Below are 21053 nucleotides of genomic sequence, written 5' to 3' on the forward strand. Positions count from 1 at the left end.
TAATTTATTTTCACAGGAAAACAATTCAACCATTTCTAGAGACTATATCATCAACCTCCTAGAGCTTGACAGCCCACTAACTCCCTTGATAGCAATTCTGAAATCAAATGTCTTGCCTACCAGTACAAACATATCTGAATAAAAGCGGTATGTTTTATAACGTTAGCAAAAGTTTTCTATCATCTGCCTTATTTTACAATAATTGACTTTTTTCTTGATTTATTTTTTTTTGCAAAGAAAACGTGTCAGCAATCAGAAAAGGCAATTAAGGAAGATGTTCCTGAACTTGTGCTATTATGTCAATGGTATATAACACTTATGAATGACTTTGTCAGGGGCCATTACACTCCTAAATCAGCAATATGCTTCCCTAAGGTAAACTCACTACTTTTGTCTCTATCACAGCATCTGTAGTGACAACATGTTCTAAACCCTCTACATGTATACAACACAGTCCAATGCTCAAGTAATTAATTGAATATAGCCATATGTCCATTCACTGAAACCAGGTTGATATTACAGCCACTGCAACAGTTCGACAGTTTCTAAACCAATTATTATTATAAAGTGTTTTGGTGGTTTGTTTTTAATATGATAATAATTTGATAACACAAGCATCCCTGTGGATGATAATGAATCTTATAGATAGCAGTTATGAAAATATATAAGGCTCCCATATATATGTATATACTTGAAGAAAGGCAGGTGAATGCAGCTGTGAACCCTAGTGTTATCCCAAGCCTGGGTTGTTCACCTGGCGTGCAAGAGATGATCCACACACAGAGTCGAGGTATTTGTTTATTGCATGTCTGCGCAGAGATGGGTGCTCACGCACAAAGCCAGCAGCCCTCTCAACACATCACAGAACTTTTTATACGCTTTGAACGATTGTTTACAATTACGTTTAGTCTCACCTAATTCTCATCAATTCTTACAAGTCTTGTCTCCATTTAAAGGTACAGTGTTGTGGGTTTTTTCATCAAGCACTTTCTGTCGGGAGGGGGCTTTGTTAGTAGGGGGCTCTCTTTGCTCTTGGGTGGATCATTCGGTATGCTAATTGAGACAGTTCACTCATTGCTCCAGTACTTTTCTGTTTGGTCTCATTAACCGTTTGGTGCTCCTTGAGTTTCTCTGGTTGTGCCCCAGCTTGACATGTTTATGGTGCCTGTGTTCCCTCTCCCAAGGCCATGTTTTCTTACCTGTTTGTAAGTATTTAACTAATACCTTCAGTTTTTCAAATTCTTTCCTGTTTTTCACTATAGATATTAATTCCACCACCACCCCCCTATCTTTTCTTTTTTAAAGTAAATAATAATTATAGCACTAGCTACCCTATTACGTTCAGTTACCTTGAGGAACATTTTAAATTTCTTTGAGAAAGATCTACACAACATAAGCACATGTTCTTCTTTAAAAATAAAACTAATTTTAGTTTCTTAAACAGCCCATCTCACTTTTATATATATTCTTAAAGATTGTAAGTCGATGCACAAAATCTACTGTGGCACATTATTACTGGCAGCAGAGGCAAAATCCAAACCCCAAACCAATTACTGCTAGGTTCCTGAAATTTATAGAATGATATTATCAGAGTAAGCTATTAGCATTCATCCTTCTACCAATGATCCCTAGTCATACCTTTTAAAAATGCTTGCAGAACAAAAAATGTTAGCTATACACTGGGTCCTGAAAGTCAGTAAAATCAAATCTTTCTGCATCTACAGAGTGAGTTCGTTACTCAGTGTGCAAAATCAAAGAAAAAAAGCTAAGAATACAAGATATTGCTTTTGATACAAAGTTGCACAAGTTTGGGTGCTATGTGAACTAGCACACCCTGGTAGTTTCCACAATCAGATCTATACATGATTACGTGAATATTGATTTGTTAACTTCCAGCCCTCAAGCACTGATTGCATGGTAATCTACACAATGGTTACACAATCATACTGCTGAATTGCTCATGCTCATTGAGGAAGGGTCTTTTTGTGGGCAGCTGTATCTGGTGTAAGGGGTGTGATTTTCAGTGTTATAATGAAGGTACACATCTTTGGCTATTTGTTTGAGTATCAAGTGTATCTTGACTACAGGATTGTTGTCTTGCCAACTTTGCAGGATGTAATCATTCTTTAAAGTCACTTTGTCCTAAGAAACAATTACTTTGGTTAATTATCTTTGATAGTTCTTTGCATGGGACGTTCTGAGTCAAAATAAAATGTGCATTTTATTTCTTCAAGAATATGTGCAGATTGTTAAACAAAACCACATGTCCGTATAGTATTTGTCAGTTAGCTTGTACATTCTGGTTATAAAATTTGATAACACTCCTATGTTATGGCATTAATTTGAAATATTAAAAAACTTTTACCAGTGCTCTCTGTAAGCCTGTTTCTGTTTATATCAGAGCAGATTTATGACAAGTGTCATAAATGCTTTCATCTTCTACAGAGTAGAAAAAAGCTTCAGGAGGTCTAGTGCCCTGTTTTTATACCCTAGGCATATATCTCTTCCATGCTAGCTTTCACCTTCCCAAAACAAAGCTATTAGTATTGAAAGATAATCTATCACAGAAACATTATTTTCTTATAGGGAAAAATCATTCAAGTTGGAAATAAAACTTGGTTCTGAGAAGTTCTGGGACAGTTTTATGAAAAGAGAAAAGTCTGTGTTACAGCAAAGGATCTGAACTACAATACCAATTAAAGGGCCCTGCACTGTCCTAGCTTTAGTAGATCTAGCAAGCCCCCTTTGCCTGGGAGAAAAATACTAGGTGGAAGTATAGTCACTATGCTGGGAGAGAAGCCTTTCTTTCAAATCACCCTTTGCATTGCTTGCACCTTTCTCTCCTTGATTACCTCCTAGTTAATCAAGAGCAAGAGTAATGTCTACACTGCAGTACTTAACAGTGGAAGTATACTGTGACAGCTGCTAGAAGCAATTCCCACATAGCAATATATTAACTGCACTGCTATTGCTGGCTGTAAAAGCAATCATTAGGCCAGACTTTTTTTTTCTTCCTCTTTGAGAAAGGAGATACGAGATCGTTAGGTTCTCAACACTCACGCAGTACTAAGCAGGATATACACTGCGCTCAGCTACAGCCTTTGTGTAGCACAGGAAGAAATGCCTTTTTTCCACCACATTAATCTAGTTAACATTGGATTAACAAGATAACTCACGCATGAAAAAGGAAAGAGGGTAGGAGACAAGCTTTTATACACTTTTAGATGTGCCCAGGGTCACATTTTCCCCAGATCTGAATAGTATTTATCCTATTGGTCTTTCTCAGCTCAGGAGTTATAGAGATGGTAACAATCACCCATGTATAATAGAACCTTAAACCTAAAATATTATAATAAGCTTTATAATCTCACTATTGATACTAATTTTGACAGCATTTAACAATTCCATCCCAACAGTTGCCAGAATTTAACTGTGTACCATGGGAGATCTGGTAGAAAATTTATGGGAAGGTCACAGTAGTAACAAACAATAAAGGTTAGCTTTTTAATTTAATAACTTGTCTGCTAACAAGTTATTATACAGAAAGATCCTTTAAAACTGTGCTTAAAGAGCAGTCTGTTCTTTCATAAAAGTTACTAAAAGCTTTTAATAGCTGATATGGGAGAAGGATCCAATCTTTTTTTATTTTACTGCATTCCTTCTCTGACTGAAAAAAATAAATCAGGCAATCACCCTTCCATCACCAGCAGAAAACCTGATCCAATTCAAAAGTGAGTATGAACTGTAATTTTTTAAAATATATTACCTGTTCAAATATTATGCATGTCTTCATGGGGACACTCATATATCTGAGCAGATACCCAACAGTTAAGTACTTACTACTTACTTTCCTCATCCAAAAATCACATCTGTTTCTGCCTTGATAATTCACACAGTCATACAGTAGTGGTTTTTACTTAACTTCTTACTAGTTTTCCATGCATTCGTTTTACTATTCACTTTCAAGAAGAGTGATATGTATAGAGAGAAACAGCGGAATTATGCAGTAAATATTTTATTTACATTACAAATCTAGTCTTTCAGATTTTGACCTGATTAACTCTGTCTGGTGCTTAATAAGCAAACTTTTCTATAAGCAGACTGTTGAATAATAAGTCTTATTTATCAGTATTTCAGAGATATATAGAATCATAGAATCATTTAACTTGGAAAAGACCTTTAATGTCCACCTCCTCCAACGAAATTGCAGAAAAGGGGCAGAAAAAAAATTAGAAATGTACTGTAAAGGAGACACAGAGAAAACTAAAAATATTTTTTCAGCAAAGTAAGATTTTCTAGTGGTAATGATGCATTCAGCATATATCTCAAAAAATACATGACTTTCCAAGTCACTATTTTTCGTTTGTTTCTAACAGTCATCCTAAAGAATATTTTTTCCTTTAAATTGATACGAAATACCTTGCCAAACCAAGAAATCAAAACCAAACCTAGAACAAAATTATTTGGTCAACCCAACATCAAACATTGCTTATTTTATTTACCTTAAAAAAAAAAAAGTAAATCAGTTGTCATTTAAGAATTAAAAAAAAAAAAAAGCTGAACTCCCTTTTTAATTGTCAGTTAAAACTCTATTGCAAAAATGACATATATTTCTGAAACAGGTCAAACCAAGTCTCAAAATTTTTGGAAGAAAATTGTTGTTTAATTCTTTTACTAAGATTTGTGACATAGTTGCACCAACAGAGGTGAATGTAGGGTTTACTACCTTGGCCCATTCTTCTGGGCCTAACAAAAAACCAAGATCCAGCAGAAGACCTACACAATATGAAAAGAAGAAACACTGGATAATTGGTGGTGGTGCTAGAAGAGATAGAAATACTAAATTCAAGGATCAATAAGATTTATTTAAGTGTTTTAAAATCCTGTCATCATTTGTTACTTCCCCACAACCCTGATCTTCCTGTTTCCAGCTGAACTAAAACAAGGTATGTTGAAACTGTTCCGATATTATGTGTTGCTTAAGCAGACACAGGAGACTTGAGTAGTCTCTAGAGAAAAAAAAATTCTTATATGCTGCAGAAAGGTCTATGTTCTAAAAAGTTTAACCAATGTGAATAATATAGAGTTTGCTTCTGATGCTTTAGAGGTTAAAACTACAGCAGATTTTGCCTACTATGACAGTTTTACAGGCTAAATTATAGTATGCCCATGCAGTCAGTAACATTCAGGCTTACAAGGAGAATAAAATTAGATACAGTAGGAGGAAACATTCAAAAACCTAATGAAATTTGAAATATTATTATAATATCTTTTTTTCAGCTCAAATTATTATTCTAGAACAGACTTAAGGGCCCTGGGGGAACTGACAGGCCTTACTGATTCTGTCCAGCCTCCCCCCATCCATACCCATGGCCTTGCCCAACCATCCTGGGGCCATATCTGACCGACTTCCCCCACCAGGTCTGATCCTGACCCCCACCAGCAGGATCACATCCCAGCCCAGCCTTGGCTTAGCCCCATCCTCATACCTGATGTCTGGCCCATGCTGTGTCCCGATACTGAGCAGCAAAAAAATCTTGTCAAAAGGTATAAATTTCTCTCACATTTTCTCCCTTGCTTCCTGCCATTTAAAATTTTCTGTTTCATTTTATGAGATTCTTCAAGGTAGATTCTTCTTTCTTTACCACAGGAAATTAGCACACCAAACAACAGATCATTTAATCAGATTTGAATTTATGGACAAAAAATTAGATATAGGCTTGACTTCACCAATGAAGTAGAGATACTGAAATATAAATAAGCAGTTAGTACTCAAAATTGGGAAAAAACGTATATATTCTTACATATAGAATGATAATTAATAAACATCAACTTCTTTAGAAAAATAATTAAGTAAAAAGCAAATGTATTAAAGAAAAAGCAGAAGAAAATTCCTTACATGTTCTATCTAAAAGTAATGTACCTTCAACTAAGAATCTTCTCAGTAATAAGTAAAACTGATTTTTCTTAAGTTCATTTTACTTTCATAATTACCTAATCAAATTGTCAATTTCTTGACAGAAAAGAGAACCTCACAGAAATATTAAACAGAATGTTTTGAAATTTGAAATATTTCATGGAGAGATCTCAATTTTGAATAAATGTGACAGTAAACTCAAATTTGGTTTGGTGGTTTTGATGTCAGCCAGTTCTTATCTAGCAGTGTTCCATTTCCCTTATTGTTATTTGAAATATAAAATAACTATTCAGGTTATATGCATAGTTATGCATAATTGCCACATGATTAAAAGAACAAATATATAAACAAGATTAAAAAAAAATGAACTGCTCTGATCCTCCTCAATGACAAGAACTTCTTACTGCTCTTTGATGATAACTTTGGCCTTCCACTCTAGTTCAAAATCAAAAAAAGTGCACAATATATTTTTTTCTTTTTTTTAAATGAAAATTCTCATTCCTGTTAATCAAAAATAAAATGTATGAATAATACTGTAAATATGTAGATATTTCCAAATGCAATTTGGAATAAAAGTTAGCTTTCTTTATATTTGTATGCACATAGATATGCAAGCACTTATCTCTGTACAAATATATTTATGTAAAAAAATATATACATAGGCATATACAAGCATACAAAGTTTATTGAATCCTATACAGATTTACAGAAATCTATATAGATTTCTAGTCACCAAGAAACAAAGTAGATGTTCTACAGCCAAAAGAAAAGAGATAGTCTCTTTACCAGCAAATTTATCTTTACTGTACCTTAGATATCAGAAACAGTCTAAACAGAGGAGTCAAAAATAATGCATGGACTAATTTACTGTTTGGGTAAACTATGGGGAAACACTGTAGTGTTTTCAGTTCAAGATAAACTACTTCCAGTACTTGAGGTAGCATTTTAAAGAGTTGAAGACATAAAATAAGGCACTGGACTACTTTGGCCTTCTTTTTCAAACCCACATTTTGTCTTTAGTGACTCTTTTAACTCATTTTTACATGGATATATTTACAGCAGCAAATCAAAATAGCAAGCTCAAACTGGCTTAGCATATAAAGCCCAGTGTACTCCAGTAGAAACCAAAAATACTACGAAAATAAACTGTTTTCTTACTGGTGGTGCCTTATGAGTCAATACGCTCAAACTGGGGACAGCAATAAAAATCAGCATGAATAAATTACAGTGAAGAACAACCCCTTTTTCCCTAAATAAAAATGCAAATTTTGACACATGTTTTTCTAGTGCTACGATAAAGACTTATTCTCATGTGAGAACATGCCAGAAATGCATCCTTGTCTACTTCAAGGTCAATTGTGTACTTAATTGAAAACTTCTTTATTTTAAATGCTGAACTGCCTTTAAATCCAAAAACTAACTTGAAAGATGATAATTGACTTTAATGCATGTCAAGATTAATTAATATCGCCTCTGGAGTTCTTGTTTGGTAGGAGGCTGAAAAATATGGGATTGATGATCATCTTCCATATAGCTTTCAGTGGAATCTCCCTCTGCTTGCAAGACTGGTTTTACACATGTATCCAGCTACTATACATGTATAACAATTTACAGTAGGCAATAAGACAACTTTGATCAAAACCCAGCACACATTTTGCAGAGTGAGGGCCTCTGGAAAGAGGCTCTGCCACTTACAAAAGCAATTTAAGGTTTCAGAGGGATTTAACAGCTTACAGGGTGATGACACTAGTGCTGCAATTCAGTGGAATTAAGTCTGACCTGATCCAATTAACAACACAGAATAGGAATTAAAATAGGATAAATAATTAAAATAAAATAAAATAAAATAAAATAAAATAAAATAAAATAAAAAATTAAATTAAAATAAAATAAAATAAAATAAAATAAAATAAAATAAAATAAAATAAAATAAAATAAAATAAAATAAAATAAAATAGAAGAAAAACCTTTCAGAACAACTAGGAATTTTCCCATTATGTGTGATAAGTGGTCTGGTACAGTGCAATTAATATTTAGACCTATCATGGAATGAAGATGATGATACACTGCTGTAATTTTTTCCCTTCTAAGATCCAGAGTCCACTCCTGTGATCATTGACCATATCTGTTACATGGAAAGGGAAGAAAATTATGAACCTGAAATCAGAGAAGAAAAAGGATTCTACAATTGTGGTTTTAAAAATATATGAACTTTCACTGTTTCACCATAGTTTATTTTTAAACATTTAAGTTGCTTTAATGAGCACCTTGTAATTAGGTCTGTAATGTAAAAGAAAGTTGTCTGACATCTGTTAGTATCTATGAACAGGTATTTCAATCCTTCCTATTCTTGTGTGAGTCAGTTTGCGCATAGACAGCCAAAATAAGATATCTATATATAAATTTTGGACATCCTATCTCACCTTAATTTTTATTTTTCAATGCTTGACATATCCTGGATTTCAGTTCTGAAAACCACTGCAGATTTTTCATGTCTCTATAGCAGAAACGTAGACCTTTTAGAGGGATGGAAGCAAATAACAACCATTTCACATGTATCCTCACCTTGACATCCTTTCCCATCATTGCACATAAGCCTGTAATCCCTCTCTCTCATCCCCTAGACAGGTAACCTACTATTATACTAGCCACTTTTCTGTCCTTTATCTCTCACATTCAGGCTGTTACTAAATCCTGCCATTTTCCCTTTAGAACATCTCCAAAATCTAGCCTTTCCATTTAATTTGTGTTCTCAGGAAGGAGTAGTCATTCAGGAAATAAGTGAGGCATAACAAAGGCACTGACAGGTCTATCATGTACTTCACTCCTTTCCTCTTAATACTTCAGCTACTCCCTCCTTTGGCTCTGGTTCACCCACTTTCCCTATTTGTAATTCCTTACCCCCTGCTCTGAAGGCTTTCTCCTTCTGTGTCCAGTATAAGTCAGTTATTACTTAAATATTCAAATCCTTTTGAAAGCACTTTGGTGTCATGTTCTGCGCTTCTCTCTAAAGCCAAGACTTAATTCCCAGTCCTTTATGTAACAACACCTTCTTCCCTTTCAGATAGAATTCCTTATTTTCACAAACCTTAAATAATGAAAACAAAATACGATTTTTAAAGCATGCATAGCTTTCTTTTTTTCTCATCTTTTATCTGCGTATTTTTCAGGTCTCTTTTTGTTCCTGCTGTTTATTAGTCACTAGAAGCATTGACTATTTTAGCACTAAAATTGGGAGTAAAACAATACAATAGATAGGTCTAATATTTATTACAAATTCAACAGTTTCCACTTTTAATCATCCATCTCATATGATGTATTTGTGGAATCCTTGTTTTGTCATCTATTTAGGATGTCCTTGGTGTACTAAAATCCTTTTACTAATAAAAAGCATAATTTTTTTCCAGAAAAGGGGCCAAATGATATTATTTACTATGTCCACATAGATTTAGAATAGCTGTACTGTACTGAAAAAATTTCAAAATTTTGCATAGATCAGAAGAGGAAAACTTTTGTATGAATACTCTGGAGTGAAAATCATTCTGTATCATTTATTTTGCAGAACTGCTGAGGGGACTGTAAAGGCAGCAAAGGTACAGGTGACATCCTGCTGTTGGATCAGTATCCCTACTCCTAAACTAACTGAATTAAAGAGGATAAAGAAATAAGAAGATTCATGAGTGCTTTTTGTGTTTGGAATCTGTGATAAACCTTATAAGTGAGAAGTTAAATAATCATGCAGGGTTTTTTGGTTGAAAAAGCTTTCTTATGTTGCTTTTTTAATGCTCAAAAAGTAAATTAGTTACCTTTTGGTGCTCTATTGGCTGTGATGAACTAATAAAGCTGGGATAGAGATAACTAAGAAAAATCTTAAATTGAAGTCTTCCCAAAGAGGGAAAAAGGTAAGCACTGTTATACATTTAGAGACATGTAAATGTCATGACTACAGTTTTCTTCTTTTTCTTCTCTTATACACTTCTGGGCATACATTGGTAAGGCAAAAATACTCAAAGAACTGCTTCTACATTGCTTAGGCCATCATGCTATATTTTCTTGAGTCAAAGAAGCCATGAATAAAGTTACAATTACCATTGAACTTTCTTAGAAAACAAAAACCAGACTGAATTTGGTTTTGTATGGTTGTGTTACCCTCATGAGGTATCAGATTGACAGCACCATAATATGAAGTTATCCTTGTAAAAGAAGCTTCTTCACTCTGTTTTAGGCAAGTGTTTCAGCCATAACCACCAAGGACTACTTCTAGAGCTGAAGAATTTAAGTTCAGTGACATTTGGGTTTTAATCAGTTGACAGGGTATGCCAAAATGATCTTTCTGTTACTGATAGCTTTTAGCATTACCTATGGGATTTTTTTTGAGAAATTTTAGAGTGAGAAACCATTTAGAATTCAGAAATGCTTAGATCACCTTTTCAGACCAGGTTAGAAATATAGAATAGAACAGAACAGAACAGAACAGAACGGGATGGGATGGGATGGGATGGGATGGGATGGGATGGGATGGGATGGGATGGGATGGGATGGGATGGAACAGAAAATAATGCAGTTTTATTCTATTAAAAATGTGGAGTTTCACATTTATTTCTAAACTTCTTTCAATTATATTAACTTTAGATTTCATCACTGGGACTTTCATATTTTGCAAAGGTTAGACTTTCTTTAAGAAAGTGTAATAGTAATCTAACACATGAAAGCAAATTTTACCTTTGAGTGGTGTGGTAGACACGAAAGGTGATTAAAAATAAAAATAAAATCATCATCTTGCAAAGCCCAACTTCTTCTTGTGAAACGATCGAAACAGCACATTTTATTGACTTGGTTCACATGATAATACAGCTAACACTAATGCCAAGAGGATAAATAATGTGCTTAACATTCTTTGCAGAGGATGGAGGGTAGATTTTTGTGTGTGAAGAAAATTGAATCACACCTAAATTTCCTTAGCCTGACAAATTGCCTCTGCTACATTCTATGTCTCTATTCAATTAAACAAATATTCTGGTAGTCCAGCATTATTTAACCATGATTAAACTCACTTAAAATAGAATTATGATTTTTTCTCATCAAAGGTTCTTTTAGTAAGAGCAGCACTTTTCAGCTTTCTGCCTTAATTTATTCTTCATTTGTGCCAAATGAGCTAAGTTGGTTTATAACCTTGACCAAATTAGTAACTGAGAATCATTCAGAAGAAAAAGTTTAATCTCAGGGGTAAAAGGTTGATATTAAGATGCTGTCAGAATTTAATGTGATATAAAAAGAAAAGCAATTCCATGCTGCTTGAAATGAACAACATGCTTGTAACTCTGGAAAATGTTCTCTATGTTTGGGAACCTAGATAATCACAACATAATGGACTTGTGTCAGCTTTTTTGCCAACAGTAAAATTTTCAGTTGCATTTTTTTATGTGCCTAATTGTGTTGGGACACCAAAATAAAGGGCGTTTATGATTTGGCCTTTTGGTTGCATTCAAGTACCTTACCATCTCTCTTAAATTGTGAGGCCCAGGACTGCACACAGCATTCAAGGCGAGGATGCACCGGTGCCAAATACAGCGGGTTAATCACCTCTTTGCTGCTCACACTGTACTTGATGCACCCCAGGACGTGGGTTGCCCTCTCGGCTGCCAGGGTGCAGCGCTGACTCCTACTGAGCCAGCTGCCGACCAGCACCCCCAGATCCCTTTCTGCAGGGCTGCTCTCTAGCCAGTCCTCTCCCAATTTACACTTTTGCCCGACATTTTTTGCCCAATTTATACTTTTGCCAACTCTGTCCCAGGTGCAGAATCTGGCATTTGTTTTTGTTAAATTTCTTGCCATTGATGATGATTGATACCAGCACTAACTGCTGCTGCTCCTTTATACCCTGTAAAGCATAATAGAATTTATGTATCTAGACTAAAATGTGCATTAATATAAGTCTGTCCTTAAAGGTATTATCTTTCTGTTACCAATACTGAAGAAAACCTATATAATACTATTTATTTATTAAAAGATAACCCAGTTGCTATATGTTCAGGCTATCAAACATAATGTTGGCTGTAGCTGTATCTTGTAGGCCAATGTCTACAGAACACCTGGCATGTCTGCTTTACAAAGTACTACTTTACAAATGTCAGAGTAACACACATACCATACACATCCACACACACCCATACACACACTTGGTTGCAAAAATGCTCTTCTACAGCTGATTTCAAGTCTCACATAGTGATATGTGAATAAAGAATGAGACAGCTCCACACCTCAGGTTGTCATTTACAAAGCTGCTCACAATCTTCACTGCTTTTCCAAGGGGCAGCCAGGGTTCAACAGCTTTCTGTGTTGGTTTTGTTGAGGGGTTTATTGTTGTTTTTTCTTTCTTTTTTTCAGGCAACAGATGCATCATGCACTTGAACGTTTGAGCAGACCTAGCTAATCATAGCGATCATGGCCCAGGGAGGAGTAAAATACTGTTCCCCACTTATTATCATTTCTTCATCTGATGCTTAAGAAGGTACTCATTGCCATTAGAGACTGAAGATTATTATGGGAAAAGGCTGCTAGTCAGAAACTGCTGTCTGATCATGCTCTGCAATGGCTCTGGGAGGAAAGGCAACAGTCCCAGACAGGTGTAAAGATCAGAACAATCAAACCAAGAAAGCCTACATAGAAAAAAGAATTCTACTTCAGCCAGCGAAAAGGTGAGAGAAGGAGAGTATCTCAAAAGAAAGAAAATCTAGTAGAAAGAAAAAGAAGGCAAGGTACAAAAAACATACTGAGAAACAAAAGCATGCACTTATATTTGTATTTATATCTGTAATTACATTCAGTAGTTCTTATAGTGAGGTAAGCATGATATTAGTTGGTTGTTGGGGGTGGTGCTGTTAGTGACTATTATACCTAGAGTAATGACCAATAACCGATAAGAGATAGGCCTTATTTTGCAGCTGGCGTTTGGATTTTATTCAGAATTCCTAAAGTAATATAATACACAGACATACAGAAATGTCTCTCTTCCAGCATTTTAATAAGAAATGAAAGATGAGTATTTTGAGATCTTTGAGAAAGAACAAAGTATTTTTCTTACAACTCCTAACTGGTGAGATCTGATAATACTGACTCATAATCTGAGTAAAATCTGAATGGCAACCAGCTTCGGTTATACCTAATGATATCACAGATAATGAAATCACAGGTATGAAGAAGGTGAGTTAGAGAAATACATGTATGACTGTTGATCTTTGAACAAAGCCAGTACAGTGAGCCTTGCAGGGACACAAGATGAACAAAGATGAGAAGCAGATCCTTTCTTTGTCTGCCCACTGATAATTTGAGTGTTGTATGCTATTAGTGCTGCTAATTTACATCTTCTAGGTGATCAAGTAACAAGCGGTTAACCCCTAAATGGGTAATAGCAAATATAAAGGCTTTTTAAATCCATGAAAATCTGTTGTTAATTTTTTTCTTTATTCCTTACACTCTTTCCTGCACGTTCCCAGAGACCGTTACTTAAAATTTGCTTTCAGCAACCTGAAGTCAAGTCATCGCTTTAATGGAAAAAAATTGTCAGAAAAATTGTTGTCATACCAGCACTGAGACTAATGTATTAAGCAAGCATGTACTATCTGTGGATTTTTCCAGTTATTTTTCTTGGTTGTTATTTTTCCTTTTTGGGTTACAGAATTTAAGCAAGGGTGAGGCCTCACTTGGTTTCAATAGTTTCATCTGGGCTGGAGAAAAAGACCTATAGGAAGACTTAATGCACAAGAGCAATAGGATGCAGTGTTCTGGATGGGCTTTTTAAACATATGTGAAGAGCTTAAAATAGAAAGAAGAAAGATTCTGAAAGAGCCTTATTTCTCTGAAAGATATTTCCTTCTCCCCCCGCAATATTACTGAAATTTGGTTTTTGAAAGAAAGTGTCTTGAAAACTGGGAATCATTAGGTATAACCGAAGCTGGTTGCCATTCAGAGAAGTTTGAAAAAAGTTAATTTTCAAGAAGAAAACAAAAAGAAAACCTAAGCTTTTGACTAAGGGCTGATGATACAATATTATAGGAATATTTTTTATAATTAAATGGCTTATCACTCTGTTGCAAAAAGTAAATTGCAAGTAACACTGATCTTTTGCATACATACAATTCAGTGAATTTTCATAAATCTCAGCAATTTTCTTATTCAGGAACACTTTTTTTTTTTTTTTTTTTTTCTTCTTCAGCATACAGAAGTTATTTTGAAGAAGCAGGAAAAACACCATCTAAGAAAACAGAAATTTACTGAGATTTGCATGTAACTGCAGCTTCATGATTGTTTTCCCTTGCAATAAAAATTACAGTGTGATAACATAAAAATGTGGCTTATTGTCCTCTTTCAGTAGTAGACTGCTACCAGAAATTATAACTGACTACCTTCAAGCATACCGAACTCAAAAAAAAAGTAATCTGCAGAACAATATCAGTGGTTCAAGTCACACCAAAACCTGACAATTTGTGCTATATTGTCTTGCTGTCCTGAAGAACCGGGTAACTTGGGGTATAGAGAGATGGAGAGAAAGAAAATGACAGTGAATCATGGCATGGCATCCATATCAGGCACATGTACTGATAAGGCAACGGATATTGTTATGTTCTTGCTGTGGAACATTTTGGGACTTTCAGATTCCAAAATATCATATTTATTTATACTGCAAAGACAGGAAGACAGAATGCTATTGTTTCAGTGTCTGTTAGATCTGAATGAGAACAGGATAGCTGCTAAGCATCTGCAGAATGTCTAGCTGATTTTTATAAGAGTTTTGAGTGAGATCAGTTATGATGGAACCTAACAGTGAATGGTAGCGTTTTGACTTTTAATTGTTACTGCCAATGTAGTTTATGTAAACTTCCTGGAATCCTAAAAAGTATTTTGATCTGAATTACTGTAATCATTGTCCTGATTCTTTATCTCATTATAAAGAAGCCCTCAGAGACAAATTTGGCCCTATGCCTTTGTATTCTACTTCTTTTAAACACAGCCACAAATGCATCTTTCTTGCTCAGCTGACATTCATAAAGGTTTTGTTTCAGATTGTTCAGATGGTATTCCGTCATTTTAACTTCAGTAATGGTCATTTTATTTGTTTCTTTGAAGCAAAAAAAATAAATAATGGTTTAATAGCAGCAAGGATTCTTGTGAAGAGGAAAAAAAAAAGTACCTTTTTGGAGGAAACTAGAATAAAAGTGAATTCCAAAACTGATTTTACTGCCAGTGTAGCAGAGGAACCACAGATAAATGTATGGTAAGCATCATGTTATCAATGATCTATTGCAAGACATGGTTAAAAGAGTCTCAAGATAGTGTACATACACAATTTCATAACAATAATCATAAACATACTAAGAAAAAATAGAAAAATACTATGCATTTTTACCTCCTACTGGTCTTCTCACTCTTCCTTTTCTATTTATTCCATGGTTGCATTGATTAGTCTGAAGGTGAAGCATCACATGCTACCTAAGCACATGGTATCACGCTATACAGATTTTTGCCCCTTATGATACCTGTTTTATTTCCCTTGGGTCATTTTTTGTTTGTTTACTTTTTGAATTGTTGTTGACTTTCTTTTGTATTTATTCATTGGCACACAAATATTCATCAGTATCATGAGATCAGCTGTTCTTGAAGTGCAGATAACAAAAGGACTCATTTTCCTGCCCCTAAATTAACAGTTTTCTTGCAATATGCAAGCAAATCTGTCAGTAATTGACTCCTGGATGCCAGGAAATGTCTTGAAATATCTCAACTTAATTGGACTGAAGAATTTTTTCTTGGTCTTACATATTTTCTTGGAGCTTTGGGGTTTTGCTATGGTTTTGGTTTTAGGGGTTTTGGTTTTTTTTTTCCCCTGCCTACTAAACACCACTATTAATGTCAACCTAGTTATTTCAGCATTGTCATTGCATTTCTTTTTTATTTATTTATTTAATTGGGTCTACTTCCTTCCTAAGCATTTGGACTCTACTTTCCAGCTATTTTTTCTTTTAAGATTTAATTTAGGTGAATATTAATTTGTCTATATACAGTTAACCAATTGTAGCAGATGATATAATGAGTTATGATGAGATTAATGTATAGCATTTTGCTAATTTTCAAGGTTCTCTGAAAAAAAGCTTTTCTTAATTTCAAAGACAAATAATAGATATAACATACTGGGATCTAGAAAACATAACATGTAGGAACTGTGGTGGGTTGACTCTGGCTAGGAGACAGATGCTGACTCAGCTGCTCTCCACTCCTCCTTCTCAACAGGAGAAGAAAATAGGGCGTAGCAAATAAAATGGAAAAGCTTGTGGGTCAAGATCAGGGAGATCACTTACCAATTACCATGAAAGGCAAAATCGACTTGACTTGGAGAGAATTAAGGTATTCCAAATTTGAGTTGGATGGTGAGAAGCAAAGACAAAAATTAAAATGCTTTCTCTCCATGCACCCTCACCTTCTTCCCAGGCACAACTTGACTCTTTCATTCCCACATCCTCCACCTCCCCCTTTAACCCCGCAGTAGCACAGGGGAATGGGGAATGGGGGATTGTGGTAAGTCCATAACTGTTCATCTCTGCTGCTCCTTCCTCCTCACACTTTCCCCCTGCTCCAGTATGGGTCCTTTCCACAGGCTAGAGCTTCTTTCAGAGAAAATCTACTTCCTCAGGCATGGGGTCCTCCACAGGCTGCAGTGTGGATATCTGTTCCAACATGGTCCTCTCCACGGGCTGCAGGGAAACACCTGCTCCACAGGTCAAAACACTGAAAATTAAAAGGCAGAAAACAAGATTCTGAGGTATTATAAAACAGTATGTCTCCATCATCTTCATTAAATCTATGATCACTTAGGCTAGTTTATGTTCTGGCTTGAGGTGTTTTAAGTTTTGAATTGTTAGAGTAGGTTATTCTTGAATGTACACCCTGTCAGGAGTATTTAACTCGTTTAAAGTTTCTGCAATAGAGTGAAGCGTTAATCCAGTCTTAGCACAGGAACAAGGAGAATGCTGCAGGGAGTAATAGAATACTGTGTGTTGCTAGTTTTCCTGTGACACTAGACCTGCTCATTTCACATTAAAACCAGGTAGGTATCATATGGTTTACAGTAACGTAGGAATCTGACTTCAAATGACACATGCAAATCCTTACTAAACTACAATAATACTATTACAAGTGTGATGAAAATACAGGACTGCAAATTCTGCCATGCACTGTTGCCTAACCAGTGCCAGAGCAGCAGAAAAATGTCTGCTGCTCTCAAAAGGCTCATGAGTAGCCACTAATGATAGATCTACATGTTTTCTTTGCCTTTGTGTGAGGGGAAGGAAATAAAAGAAACTCATAAGTGCAAGGCTTCAGTCTGGCATTACACTTCCACAGCCCCTAAAGCCTTCCACTGCATCATCTTGCTAAGAAGAAGGTGTCATAAACCACCCCAAGTGTTGCTAAACATCAGGCAGCAGGCAACAATGGGAAATTATTAAAAGGTGGGGCAGTCATTATTATACATATCTTCCCAATACTTGACAATGAACTCCAGCTCAGTTATTAAGACTTAAATCCATAATAAAGAGCACACCAGCATAGTGTTCATGTTATTTAAAGGTAACTGTTACACAATAACATAAATTGCTTTAAGGTCTCAACAAACAACAGTGGATAATCATTTTCTAGGTTCTAGCTATATAAAATATTTATCTTCTCTGACTCATGGTTTTAGAGACTACCAGGACCAAAACAACATTTTACGTATTTTTTTCTTTACTAAATTGTTCTTGTAATTTCTCATACTTAAAAGAAAAAGATGAGGTGTTATTTTCTTCTAGGGGAAAAATATTAAGTAAGATAGGCACAATAACTTACCAAATGATACTGTACTGCCGTATGGAGCTACTTGTGGGAGATATTATCAACTGTAATTTGGGTATTAATAAGCAAACAAAACTTCTTTTGCATGCACATTTCCATTTGGCATTTCCTCTCTTATGAAATTAATTTTTAGATTAAAAAATATATACATAGCATGCTTATCACTGTCTAACACAGAAATAATAAGAAGCAGGCATCTGAGTTTTGTTAATGGAGTCATGTTGCTTGCAAAATACTTTTTGTGAAATTTGTTCTCTGAGACCACATTTATCACTTTCTTTCTGGCAAGAATTGAGGAATGATGGAAGGGAAAATGTTAAGAGTATTTCACATGCATGTAAGAACATGTCTAGTCTTTTTCTCACTGAATCTCTTTTCAAGAGAAAGAGACAGAACTGCTGAAAAACATCTCTGAATCCTACATATATGCGTTTTGTTGTAGGTAGACAGGCTGGAGGTAGGAAGAAGGGAACAAACCTATCAACCAATGAAAGTCAACAACAAATTTTAAAGCTTGCAGCATTAAAGGACCAAAATTAAGAATCATATTTTCCAGGTAATTTCACTGCCTTTATAAGCTAGAACTTCTCCTTAAGTTAGACACCACTGTATTTGTAACATGGTAGATCCATAATTCACCTCTCAATCAGTTAGACACAGTGCCTTCAAGAAAGGAACTCCTTCATTTCAGTAGTCTTCTATGTTCTGTTTGACATGTGTTTACTCATAAATATGTAATTCACTGGTGTATTGTGCTATGTATCTTTCTCAAGCACCTGGTCCACCGAGATAACCACTTATTTCTGTTGCCATCTGTGATAATTATAACAGTATAGCTCTACTGGAAGAGATTTATGCTATGAAGCGGAAAGTCCACTCTGTTCAGATGCAGACAGAGATGACTGAGGAGAGGCACGAATATACTTCCACAAAATAGCAGGAGGTGTGTATCTAAATGTGAGATAGTGCATGTGAAAACCCAGTTGTTAAAAATATATAAAGATTACAAAAATACAGAATCACAAATATCAGAAGCAGAGTTATACTTATTGAATTAATTGTGTGCCATCCTATTACGATGACATGATTTACTTTACAAAACCTAGTAATATTTCTTTCTAAAACATCAGCTTTTAATGTAGATTACATCCATATAAAATGCAAAATGTACCCACCCCCATTGTGTTTCTTAAGAAAGATAGTCCTAAAGATAATCCCTGCATTCATTTGGGAGCCTATGGGTTGCTAATTGTTCTGTTTAGCAAACAACCAGGTGCTCTTGCAGCCTATCCACTTTACTCTGTGCATGTGTAAGCTTCTCTGACAAATAAACAAATGTACCCATCTAGCTCTTTTCATACATAGCATACTAATAAGCTGTGATTCAACAGATCTCAATTAGATCAAATTGGAAAAGATCAGTGGCAACACATTTGATTTACATTCAGCTTTCAATACAATTAATGCATGTTTCAGTCATTTGTAATACTTGCACAATTTTATGTATGTCATAACAATAGTTTTGTTGGTTGGTTTGGGTTTTTTTAACCATTGCACTTAATTATTTTTAGTTAGAGAAAATGCTACCCCTGCTGCTTGCTACAGGACTAATTAGGTAAGCTAACAGGTGACTACTTACCACATTGAAGGGAAATAGTTTGGAGGAGTTTGATCATTATGCATAGATATAATTATTCTTCCTTTTATGGGGTTTATTAAAACATTTCAGAATTGCAATAAAGTCAATTTAAGAGTAAAAAATCCACTCAAATATTGACAATGCTAATTAAGTCAGACACTGTTGTCTGTGTGGTATGAGACAGGATGGACACAACCTGCTTTGATGATTTGTTTGATACATTTTAATTTAAGCTCATGCTTTTTAAAAAAACAAAAACAAAAACAACGTTTTCTCCTTTCTTTGAGACACTTTAAGCAATTTTGCTTATCATTCTTGTTAATTTTGATAATTCTGAGGATTTGGAGCCAAAGGAGCAGATGAATAAAAGAAACCCCCAAATTTCTTCAAACCCACCTTTCAGTAACCAGCAGACATATGTGAATGAACCTAAAGCTTTTTAATAAATGCTTGTAAATTTTCTAAACCATTAAAACAGAAACTTTCAAAGACTCCAGAGGTTGGCAAAGTCTGCTCCTTGAGGGGCTGGCACAGAGTTTAAGAAATACCCCAGCTTAAAGTTTTTGCAGGATTAAATGTATAATCAACACAAAAAATAAACAGACTTGTCTGGACTGTCCCTTACTATATGTCATCTTTATCTGGAAAAGTACAGGGATCAAGAAAATAAAGATGATGTAATAATGAAGTTGGAACCCTAAGAATGAAAAATAGCAGAAAATACCCTGAAAAATACTCTCAAAAGTAGCTGCATCCTAAAAGACTCCACAGTGGATGTTAGTCCAGAAGGAAAGAGTGAATGGGCTTTTACAGGAAGAAGTGAATGCAGAGCCACAGCTTCTGACAGACATTCCTTGTTTGTGAGAAACCAATGTAGAATTTGGAAAGTACTGAACAATCAGAAACAATTGGCTACATGTTTCCAGTAGGACTATATTTGGGTGTCCAGTACAGCAATTAATTTGCACATGTGTGCATGGTGAAGCAGGATGTTGTACCTTCGGAGGCCTCGTGGGGCATAGGTCCATTCTGCCCTCAGATGAGGGGGAGCTGTGTGCTGAGCATGCAGGATCCGCAGATGTATTAAAGCTGTCGGGTCCTGGACACACCTCCCCCAGTCCTGGTGTTGGTCTTCCTGGGCACAGGACCAACTTAGAAAATTTTTCTTCTGTTGGATAATAACGGGTAATTTGTAATACATCTCCTTGGCTCATTTATCGAGAAGTATAACTTAATTAGATAGGACTGATAAGACTATGACACATTCATAGAGGAAGTAAAGACAATTGGCCATAATGGCTGTAACATTTGGTTTCTACTTGGCAAAGCACAGACAGTGCTGTCGTCAGACAACCGGCCACAGACAGACAGCTTATTTGTGGAAGAAAACATAGTGGTGGGTGGACAAAACACCACTTGCTATATAAGGGATTCTCTGGATAAGGCATTCTTTTTTTCAGTGGAAGAGAGTCTTTGATTTAAATCTCTCCTCTAAATTACAAATACATTAGATTTGTAACTGTCTTGTGTGGTTGAGACGATTGCCTTAACCATTGGCTTGGAGGACTTGAGCGGGAAGGAAAGCTACTTTCTTTTAGCTTTTGATTGACAAGT

The sequence above is a fragment of the Falco biarmicus genome, chromosome 3 (assembly GCF_023638135.1).
Source record: "Falco biarmicus isolate bFalBia1 chromosome 3, bFalBia1.pri, whole genome shotgun sequence".
NCBI lineage: Eukaryota > Metazoa > Chordata > Aves > Falconiformes > Falconidae > Falco > Falco biarmicus.